The sequence below is a fragment of the Maniola jurtina genome, chromosome 17 (genome assembly GCF_905333055.1).
Source record: "Maniola jurtina chromosome 17, ilManJurt1.1, whole genome shotgun sequence".
NCBI lineage: Eukaryota > Metazoa > Arthropoda > Insecta > Lepidoptera > Nymphalidae > Maniola > Maniola jurtina.
This window is the reverse complement of record NC_060045.1, coordinates 7,386,712-7,396,684: the sequence shown is the minus strand read 5'-3', so window position 1 is coordinate 7,396,684 and position 9,973 is coordinate 7,386,712. Positions and strand designations below refer to the sequence as shown.

The 9,973-nt window shown below is 36.0% G+C and overlaps 1 protein-coding gene across 1 annotated transcript in view; it reads left to right on the top strand.

Moving 5' to 3' along the window:
- LOC123873611 (synaptotagmin-15-like) overlaps positions 1–9,973 on the top strand; it is a 61,177-nt gene that overhangs the window by 8,235 nt on the left and 42,969 nt on the right. The gene's annotated exons all lie outside the window — the stretch shown is intronic.

The following is a 9,973-nucleotide window of genomic DNA, read 5'->3' as shown; positions in this document are numbered from 1 at the left end:
TAGGTAACTTTAGTTAGCTATATGTACCTAGCCTGTTTTAACTTAACTATGCTCGTAGAAACGGCCTGCGTCTAAAGCGGAGTACGGACACCGCTGTTCCATGGAAGTAGTAAACATGTCTATAGTGGCCGTATCTAGTGACACAGTTACATCGCTGATTTGCTCGCAGATTGCCAGCAGCCTCATTAAATATAAAGTTTTGAATTATCACGGTCGTCGTACCACAATATGAATAAAGTTTGAAAGCAATTTTTGGATCTGGATTTATAATTACTCTCAGATACTCTCGTTTATAAATAAATTAATAAAAATCAAGATCAACTTTGTTTTTGTAATTTTATGTTTCCAACTTTGTATTAACGGATAAAAATGCCATCAAGATACATACAGCTGCCCACGATTGGACGAATTGACTATCCTTTTAAGGGTTCCGTTCTGATGGACCCTATTACTAATGTCAACTTTTTATCCCGGAAAATCAAACAGTTCACACGGGATCTTTGAAAACCTAAATCCAGGTGGATGAAGTCGCGGGCATTCTCTAGTTTGAGAACTCGAATCTTGGCTCGTGTTATACATAATTAAAAATATTATTCGGTGTAAGATTGTTTGAACTATTCCTATTTATTGAGGTATAAGGTAAGGCAGGAAAAAGAAATAATACGAATTGGTAGATCAAACGATTTGCAAGATTTCATTCCCAACTCCCGGGAATGGGACTGACAGGTGAAGATAAGCTTATAAGATAACCGAAGTAAGATATCCTGCTGATCTTATAGTTTAAGTCGAATAATAAAAATATAATATATTTGAACTAGCAAAGGGAAACAGTTTATGCTAGCTAGAAATATATTTTTATTAAGTATATTTTAAATTATTATTTCCAATGGATTTTGGAAAAATACAAAGTCAACAAAATGTTACGTCACAATCACAACGTAGTGGAAACTTTTCTCTTTTTAACCCCCGACCCAAAAAGAGGGGTGTTATAAGTTCGACGTATGTATCTGTCTGTGGCATCGTAGCTCCTAAACTAATGAACCTAAAAAATGAATGAGAGTGTTCTTAGCTATAATCCAAGAAAATCGGTTCAGCCGTTTGAAAGTTATCAGCTCTTTTCTAGTTACTGTAACCTTCACTTGTCGGGGGTGTTATAAATTTTTAATTTACACTTGTTCCCCTTTTGTTAGTTCGGACGTCTTATACCGTCATGGCTAGTGTACTGAACCCGCAATGATTTTCTTAAGAATATTTACTTACAGATCATATTGCCCTTTTACCAATCGCTGCTAGGTACTATGATATTTTCTTTATTAATTCTTCTTTTCTTACTTCTTTTGTAATAGGGAACCGTTTCCCATTTAAATATGTGAATTGCAGTTGTATGTAATCTAAAAACTTTCATCATTATTATCAATGTTTGCTGCTAGACACAGGTCTCTTGTGGGAACTACCACACCACTCGGTCGTGTGCCGAGCCGCCTGAATTCAGTGGCTCCCTGCGACTCGTTTTATGTCGTCTAATGACTAAGTATACATGGCCGAAATTTTTGTTTGCGAAATTTGTCTTATTTTATGAAGATAAACTGCTGTATGTGGCGAGAGAATTTATCCTTTTTGTTTGAAACAAAAAAGTCTTCAGACAGAGAAATAATGAAGTTATCCATCTTTGACTTCTTTTGTTATGAGTTGTTATTGATGTTTCCCTTTCAGCGTAAACACGCGGTGTTATCCGATACATCACAACTGTCAGGCGTTGTCTACCATTCTATCGATGACAATATTTATGCTTCGGTCTTTGTTAATCCACTGCTTTAGGTTTATAGATTTTTTTTTAGTATATAGATTTCGTCTGCGTGGACTCACAAATTTCAAACTCCTAGTTTAGGTGTTGAATTTTCAAAAAATTTCAGGAAATGAAAGGATCTGGATCATAATCAAAATATTTATTATTGGGTCTTTTAGCCATTATATAATAATTAATAATATTTGCTCCTACCCCCAGTAAACATTTCACGAAGTGAAATGAAATTTAGTTATATTTTTTCGACTTTGTCAACGTTTTCGATGTCTGTTATAACAACAACATCTTTGTCGATGAAATTTGCTACAATTCCACTTAGGAACACAAAATTCATTTTTCTATAAATAGACCGTAAATCAAGACACGTCTCCGAAGTTTCCACGGTATAAGGTGCTACGTATACTTTTACAAGGAGTGGTTTTCAAGCGCGGTCTATATAAACGAAGTCTGATTCTTATTAGTTTTGCACTGTCATATATTCAAATTGGATGGTTGCAAGCATCAAATAGACGTGCTTTAAATATGAAATAGGTAGCCGAGTAGAGGTGCATTTAATCTTCATAATCAAAGTCAAGCTAAGTGGGTCGTTAATATTACTGCACGCCGCCGCACGGTTGCGTCACTGCTTTACAGTTGATGGAAATTGGAAAGGTAAACTAGCAAAATGATGTGGGTGCGTTAAATGTGAGCTACATGGCATATCTGATCTACCTACGAGTACTTAGGGTACTTTTACGTAATAGCACCCTCACCATTTTGTATCGGACCACGCAGCATAATAAAGGTGTGCATCCCTACACAGTCGAAATTCTATGGACTTTCCATGGATTCGTTTCTTTGGTTCTAATACTGTTAGAATATGCAATTGCCTTCCGGCTTTCGTTTTCAGAGACACAGAGAATAGACATCTTCTAGGCAAGCACGCTCATCCTTAGGTTGCATTTTCATCTACTATTTAGTGTGATTGCAGTTAAGTGCAAGTTATTTTTTAAATTAATATTAAAAAAAAATAGCACAGGATACCTTAGTACCTTATAGCTACCTACAGTAGTACAGAAGGCTCAATGCCCAAAAACATAAAAAAATAGCAACCTTTTACACGACGCAATAAAGGGTAACTTTGTTTGCACAGCTCTGCGGTCTAAAATTTAAGAAACGGCTCTCTTTCTATCCCGTAACTCTTACCTTTCTCTCTAGCTCATAGGACTGCAGCCATCGAAGGGGCGCGTGGGATCATGTGATCTTGGGTCAACTGATCAAGTGGAATCGGCCTGGTAATAGATACAGTTTCTCTAGATACCTACTATCAAAATGTATCAAAGAATTGTAATAGTTTGTCTGTTTATTTGTTTGTAAGTGCATTACGCAATAACATAGGCTTATGAATGTTTGAACATGCTCATTTGAGTACCTACCTGATAACTCAAATTAAATAAACAGCTAATAATAAATATTAATATTAGGATGAAATTGCTACCTAATGCTTTTTACAAATAAATTTTATTTTCATCTACCAAACCGCTGTCTATCAATGTGAAAATACTCCCAAACAAAGAAAATGGGTTGGTTACAAATACAGTTTTATTTTAATACCTGAACCGACCGATTTTTTTGCTCGCGAGTTTATTCATCGGACCTTTTTTGGTGTTCGTGATACCGGTCCTATTTTTTTCAACGGTCCTATTGTGCAACACAATAGGACCGCTGAAAAAAAATATCTAACAACATATATTATAAACATACCTATTACCTACGATATGATTCATTTGAAACACATTTCTATCACAAAGTTGAAATAGAAAAACGAATAAATGGAAAAAAGTATTATTTCAGTTGTGCTCACGCCCAGGATTCATCTTTAGGGTATCGTACAGCCGAGTGAAACGGAACCCTTATAGGATCACTCGTGTGTTTATCTGTCGGTCACGGCCGATTTGCTCCGAGTTAACTGGATACGATCCAATTCGAAGTTAAAATTTGGTATATTATTAATATTTGTAACCCAAATACTAATATAATCAAGAGCCTCAATAGCTCAACCGGTAAGGGAGTGGACTGAAAACCGAAAGGTCGACGGTTCAAACCCCGCCCGTTGCACTATTGTCGTACCTACTCCTAGCACAAGTAGATAAATGAATTTTGAATATTGGGGTCACTTTTGGGGAGCGAAATAGGCAATTTAAAATAATCGGATCAGGGTTTTACAATTTTAAAACAAAAAGTATTAAGTTATAAAATTTTAAACTCAAAGTACCTAAAGTAAAAGTTTTGAACTATTTTAGAAAATAGGTGAATTGACCATTCCCCTTCCTTATCTCGGAAACTAGGCCTTAGTCTGAAATTTTGAAAAAAAATACGGAAAATTGTTCTTTCCTTTACGGATTACAAAAAGTTTGGTCTTAAAATAACATGGCGAATCTCTTAACATTGTGTGTACAAACTTACATATTCATCGTACGGGACCCTCTCCATGTGAGTTCAACTCGCACTTCGCCGGCTTTCTTTATTAACCGACTTCCAAAAAAGGAGGAGGTTCTCAATTCGTCGGAATCTTTTTTTTCATTTTATTTTATTCTACGGAAACGTTATACCGTGGCGGTTTATAGAAGATCCTTATCATTGCACGTTTTGCATTTTAAATCGCACTCATAATAAATTAGTATGAACTTGGAGCTAAGCAATTAATTTTCAGTCTAATTGTAGCATAGCTGAAATATACCAAGTTTAAAAAGTCTATTATCTTGAAATGATCTATTATCTTGAGATGATGAATCTTGAAGTTTAAAAGGTCTATTATCTTGAAATGATCTTGATGCTTGATTAGTGGGCCATTTCGTGATGTGGCCATGAAGTTATTAAAATATTATTTTGCCTGGAAGGGCATAGATTATATTATTATCTTCATGCAACATTTTAATAAGTAAGAACAATCTTTTTAACCTTATCTCATCCATAGATATGCGAGTACTTAAAGGTCCTGTCTAAACTAAATCCTTAATTCCTTATGGCTTCCTAATTACTTAATATTATAGGTAATTTTTTAATATTACTAGTCTCTAAAGGTGCGTCGGAGAGTAGATTATCTTATTAAAATCACACATTACGGTTACCTCTATGATATTTATCGGATTCCAACATAATATGGAAATAACCTAATCTCCATGAATTAATTAATCCGTTATGTACACCCACCAAATTACTGGAAAGGCTAGGAGTGATTAGGTACTTGGCCTTATAATGATGGAAACGATCTAGTTGAAACTAGAGGTATGGTAGTTATAATATTATGAAGACCATATTATTATCTACCCCATGACATGTGTCCCCGCTCTTAAGGGTTGAATTTTCAAAAATCCTTTTTTAGCGCATGTCTACGTCATAATAGGTATCTATGCCAAATTTCAGCCTGATCCGTCTAGTAATTTGAAGCATACGTTGATAGATAAGTCAGTCAGCCAGTCGCCTTTAACTTTTACTATAGGTATGTACTTATTTTGGCCAATTCCTAAATTTTTCCTGGCAGGAATCTAACATTGGACCTTCCACTTATAAGACCACAGTACCCTGCACCAGGAAAGTCCTCAGAAAAATCTAAATTCAGCTAAATTGAATGTTTTATAACATTCATTGTTTTCATTCCTACGAATGTGTCATTTGAAACGCTAAAAGTCGTTTATTTTTCAAAGGACTTAGCAAGGCGCTTGACTCTATAATAACCTTGTTTTTTTTTTTGTTTCTCTGATAATAACCCATTTCCCATGAGCCTCTTTTCTTTTATTCCATCACCATCCAGCCATTCATCGCAGTGTTTCTTTTAATTAAACATTTATCGTTAGCTACAAGTCAGGAGTTTGGAGAAAACTGAAGCGTTATTTCTTATCGTTTCAGCCAGCTCTGCTTTCCTTTTATCAATGTTGTTCCTCCATTAATTACAACAATCCTTGAGCGAAACAAAACCGCGCTTTTTGGAGTTTCTAAAGCGTTGAATTAAAGATCTCTAGTAGAGCCAAGCCCCTAGCTGAGCTTAGAGTTGTGCTGGCCATGGGACCTATCCCAAGTCCAAAGTAATATAGCTCTTAAATGTTCTTGACTATATCACATTTATAACAATAAATAACAAATCACTCTACTTACAAGCTCTGATTCTACAAACCCTATATCTTGGTAAAAAAAGACGGCTTGGCCGTTTAATAACTTTTAACGTTTAATATGTTATGTCATGTAATAGTTTTACGAACATTAAACGGCCAAGCCGTACTTTTTTTACCAAGATATAGGGTTTGTAGAATCAGAGCTTGTAAGTAGAGTGATTTGTTATTTATTGTTATAAATGTGATATAGTCAAGAACATTTAAGAGCTATATTACTTTGGACTTGGGATAGGTCCCATGGCCAGCACAACTCTAAGCTCAGCTAGGGGCTTGGCTCTACTAGAGATCTCATAACTTTTTAACAGTGAAAACATTATGAACTTGTGAGTCTTGGCTAACTTTTTACATGAAATGTTTTTGGTGGTATTTCATTTCTTTTTGGCAGGTGCCCTAAATTTTTTTTGGATCTATTTCTTGTAGATACATCATTTTCATGGCCCACTCTCTATCGTTACCTCTTTTTTTAAAAGCTTTTATTCAACTTGCAATGTACTCGTATGTAAGTATATTTGTTCGGGTGGAATCTTGCAACTCAATTTTGAAGCAGATATACCAAATTTCAGTCTTTTAGGACTTCAGGAAACACAGATACTTGGTACGTTTGATAAATCTGCCACGGACATCTTATCCTGTAAACTTTAGTATTCGAGCAACAGATTTTGCAGATATGCATCTCATATACGAGGGGATGAAGGGGGACCCGATTTCTTAATTTATCTGTTGTTCATAATTCTTGAAATTCCTACTTAATGCCAAATTTCAGTCTTCTAGGACTTCAGAAAGTACCCTAGAATTTGTGACTAGAGGTTTTGAATGTCGATAAATCTGAAACTATAAAAGCTAGACAATTGATACTCAGTACGTTTAATGAATCTGCCAAGGACATCTTATCCTGAAAATATTAGCATTCTAGCGATAGAATTTACAGATTTGCTTCCCCCATACAGAGGCGTAGAGGGGTAAAATTTCCAATTTCTTAATTTTCCTGTAGTTTGTATGCAATTTCTAGTCTACATACCAAATTTCAGCCTTCTAGGACTTCTGGAAGTACCCTAGAATTACAGACTATGAATTGTGATGATCATCAGTGAGGGACGAAAACGGCGTATTTTAGGTATCAATAAATCTGTAACCATAAAAGCTAGATATTTGATACTTAGTATATTTAGTAAATTTGCTGAGGACACCTTATACTTAAAATTTCAGCTTTCTAGCGTCATCCAGACCGAAGTTATGACGGGTCGAAAATACGGCGAAACACTTCGAGAAAAAGGTACTACGTAGCGCCCCGGCCGCCGTTTGGCTCGTCTTGGCGGGGGCACTGCCGTGCCCCCTGATAGGTTGATATCTAATTTTTTATCGTCGGAGATTTTTCCGTGCATTAAAAATATTAAGATACTAGCTTATGTCCGTGACTTCGTCCGCGTGGGTTTAGGTTTTTCGAAATCCCGTGGGAACTCTTTGATTTTCCGGGATAAAAAGTAGCCTATGTGCTAATCCAGGATATTATCTATCTCCATTTCGAATTTTAGCCAAATCTGTCCAGTGGTTTTTGCGTGACGGAGTAAGAAACATACACACACACACACACATACACACAAACTTTCGCTTTTATAATATTACTATGATAGTATGAAGTATGATAGCATGCATCCCAGAGAAAGGACTAGGCTATTTTGTTCCGGAAAATGAAAAGTTCCCACGTTTCTTGAGAAAACTGAATCCACGCGGATGAAGTAGGTATCATTTAGTCGACAGTATAACTATAACTTCTGTCAGCGTTCCTCTAGCTTAAAGTTTTTAATCCTTCATAATCCGAGCTTACGTATGTAAAACTTTTAGGTGTGTGAAATTTTATAACTTCTGTTAACATTCGCCTAGCTTAAAGTTTTTAATGGGTAAGTACTTATATAATCTGAGCTTACGTATGTAAAATTTTAGCGCTGAAATCGCTTACTTTAGAGAAGTGACGTGGCCTATCTTCGCTTGAACGAGTTAATCGCAAAGGACTTGTTCCTTCCTTAGGTCATCCATTTAGCTAATCTACTTTGTCGGCAAAACTTCAAGCTTTTTGACAACCCCTTTTGCGCAATCGTGTTCTATAGTTGCTATAAGGGTGATGCGTCAATTACTAACTAGGTCATTTCATCAGCATCATAATCAACGCATCGCTGGCCCACTACAGAGAACGGATATCCTCTCAGAGTGAGAAGGGTTGAGGGCATAGTCCACCACGCTGGCCAAGTACGAATTGGCAGACTTTTGAGATCATCACAGAGAATGTAGAGGTTTTCTCAGGATGTTTTCCTTCACCGTTAAACCTAGTGATTCTTAGTTAATTGCTTAAAACATACATAACTCTGGAAAGTAAGAGGTGCATGCCCGAGATCGAACCCTCGACCTCCCAAATAGGAGGCGAATGGCTTAACCACTCGGCTATCACGGCTGCTGGACGACCATGTAATTTTTAAGAATTGCAGGTCTGGCTTTTTGAGAGGTTTTCGCTGCGCACAGTTAGCTTAAGCATTTGCGTTTTTTTTTAATCAAGAAACCTGCTCCACATTTCAGGCTTCCATATTAGACCGCATACAATTACCCGTGTATAAGTTAAATTGCAGCCAAAACCTAAATAACATTAACATATTAATTACTGATGAAATGGCGAGCATCAACTAAACTAGCGGCACGCTATGATGGCCGGTTTGACGTTTGTCCGCTCATGAAGTTCCGTATTAATTGATAACGACTTTGAAGGAAATAATTGTATTGCTTTATTGACGATAGTGATGTGCAGAGATTCATAAATTTTATCGAATGTAGTTTTAGGTTTAGGACTCAAAATTTATTTATTAAATTGATTTCTTAAATGTATACAAGTGTAGAAAAATCAGTTTGCACCATTTAAGGGGTGAATGTACTTGTGAATATGAACAATTTTCACTATGTGGACAAACCTCTGAAATCGCAAAAAAATATCAATAAATTTTTAAAAATGGAATCTAATACGATCGTCACATAGGATCGCTGGCTAGCACAACTACTACCTCCGGCAAACTCGCGTCAATGCTCAATGCAAAACAAAGCAGTTTCGAATTGACGTTGCTTCGAAAAGTATAAACTGTCAGTGCAATGCGATTGTGATATAGTTTTGACCTGGCTTTGGATTTCAAATATTGATACTGCATTACTGTTGACCCTTGCTCGTTAATTTGGACTCTGTTCAAGCCCTTTGTTGTGGATTTCGTCGATATGACCGAACGTACGCAGAGAACTGTTCTAAATAGTCAGACACGTGAGTTCGTAATACGCCTTCGTAACTATTTCGATCGTGAAGCTCAAAATGGAGGGCCAATTTTACCTATAACGTCAGTGGTTGAACGCGTAGCTGATGCGCTTAATATTGGACAACGAACTGTTAGACTATTCATTTTCGTTCAAATATTCAGTTCGTTCAAATAAATTAAATAAACATATACATTTTTGTTTTATTAAACCTATTTAATCAGGTACAAAAACAAAACTTAATTGTTTTTTGTTCGAGAATAAATTGACATTCCACATCACTATTGTAATGTGTCAAACCGGCCATCATAGCGTGCCGCTAGTGTAGTATACCTATAATTTTAATTTGAAATAGGTTTTATGCAGTTCTATGCTATGTAAAGCGAATAAAGTAATAGAAAGAACAAAACAATTACGTTGCGACTATCCTTAGAGACTGAACAAATCAAAGTCCTAGCTGTACAGCTACATAATATTGCATTTTATTTTATTTTCCAGTAAAGGTTAGCATAAATTCAAAAACTTAAGATGCTAGAATACTGGATCTTGAAACTACTAGTTTTCTCTAGAGGTTGGTTTCGTTCTGTAAAATTATTAGCTACGGTCGGAATTTATTTCACTTCTCTTTACACACTCCATATAAAGTAGGTACTGCGATAAATAACAAGTCCTGAAGGATTTGAAATTGGTTTCGAATTAAATTTTAAGTGTGTGGTCCGTGGAGCTTTGTGCAATT